Below are 2,003 nucleotides of genomic sequence, written 5' to 3' on the forward strand. Positions count from 1 at the left end.
AGAAACTTTTTATTGGTCCGATTTCTGCAATAGTGACTTTCATTTGATGGCAAGGACAAAATATGGGATTTTACGTCCTACAATACGTCAGGTTTTATTTTATTTCTGGGGGGAGCCAAACCACGAAGATCATCACTGACAATACCAGATGGAGAACTATATTTTTTTTGCAATACTAACTGCACGAAACCTTTTGTTTCGCCAAAAATACTTTGGAAACACGATCGACATACCGAAACTTTCTCTCTATTAACAATCACCTCATAAGAACAACTACAAGACCTATTTCTTTGGGGATCAGCTCTCAATGATTGAGTTTTCTTATTTTTAATTGTTATTAAAGCGCCTATGTAGCTAGCCCTCTTGTTTCTACTTCCTAAATTCCAATAATTTTGAAAACAAACCTCCCTATCTTCAAGTTTTATTCTCTCCCCACATTTCATCCTACATGGTTTCAAAGGTAATAATTTTCTTTCGGAAATTGTTTTTCCTTTTTCTGTTACATACGATTTACCTGCATTTCTTAGTTTTTTACATTGGGCACGCTGGATTCTAGACCGGCCTTTTTTCCTCGTTTCTGCGAGAACCGTTTCCTCAGGCAAAGTCAAACAGCCAATTTCTGTGGAGCTGGAATCTCCGGATAGCGTTGGGATGTAATGCGGATCAGCTTCACTATCGTCAGATAAAAGTAGGTCCTCGGCCAAACTTGCCAAGTTTTGTGTTGATGGGCCTGGTCTTGCGTCATCTGAATTCATAAAATTGCATTAGTTTAATTAAAAATTCACTAAAATGATAGACAAACAGTGAAACAGTACCTTTCAAGTCATTTTGGGTACGTGAACTTGAAGCAAGAGGCTCGGCGCTTGCTGTCGCTTCTTCCGTTATTGAGGGTTCTACGTCGAAAAAAGATTATTCATGAATGTTCTTATGTATATTCAAAATTTAAGTTAAAACAATTTAGGGAAAAATAATATAAAATAAATAATAAAATATTATAAGAAATAATAAAATAATATAAATATAAAATAGGTACCTACCTTGATTTTGATTATTCTGCGGGGCTTCCACATTTTCTTCCATCCTTTTTTTCGAGAAAACTCTCTTTTTTTTAATTTTTTGAAGGTAAAACGAAACTGAACGACTGAACTTCCAAGTTACAAGAAAACGCGTTTTTTTTCTTTTTTATCCTAATAAAAATTTTTTCTATTGAAAATCTGAAATCTAGGAACCGGAAGGAAAGTGAACAATAAATCACTTATAAAAAGTTGGTTTTGAGAAATGGAAAGGAAGAATTTGATCAGGGGAACACTGAAAAATTAAGAAAATGTTGTAGGATTATCGGATGGTTTTATCTTCAATTGAATTTGTTTATTTTGGAGTATCCATCCAAGTGTAGTAAATGAAAACAAATTAATGCTTTTTCTGATTGTCTTTTATTTTCAACATGTTTCGGGATTATAAATGTTGGATACTCCAAAATAAACAAATTCAACAGAATTTTGGTTGGCCACTTTTTAATGCAATCAATCGATGTGAATAATTGAACATCTCTATTTATACAATTGTTCACCGATGGATAAATGTGTACAAATTTGCTTATGTGGACTTAACTATTTACAGTTTAGAGATGTTAATATGGACAAAAAAACACATCGCAATAACTCTGTTTTAAAACGTTGACTGACTTAGACACTTATGCACAATGAAGATGTTGCCTCTGTGATTCTCTTAGACCACTTAACTCATTTTGACCAAAATTCGACTTAACCACATATTCACTGGAGTGACAGATATAATATACAAAATGATAAGACAAGATCTATCTTACATTATATTTAAAGAATGACCAAATCTTAAATTAAGAAGAGCAACGCGGTTACAACCGGTATCGATATCTGAATAAGGAACCACCAACTAGATTAGCAGCTATTACTTGTTATGTCCAATATTTCTGTATTATACCAATATCCTGGCCCTAGGTTTTCATTTGCAGAAAAACGCGG

At 33.4% G+C, this 2,003-nt stretch overlaps 1 pseudogene; it reads right to left on the reverse strand.

Moving 5' to 3' along the window:
- The window catches only part of LOC136796260 (uncharacterized), a 1,858-nt pseudogene extending 898 nt beyond the window's left edge, over window positions 1-960 (reverse strand).
- Window positions 961-2,003: the final 1,043 nt, after the last annotated feature.

Source organism: Halyomorpha halys, unplaced genomic scaffold (genome assembly GCF_000696795.3).
Source record: "Halyomorpha halys isolate HHAL.00 unplaced genomic scaffold, Hhal_1.1 Scaffold106.1, whole genome shotgun sequence".
NCBI classification, from domain to species: Eukaryota; Metazoa; Arthropoda; class Insecta; order Hemiptera; family Pentatomidae; genus Halyomorpha; species Halyomorpha halys.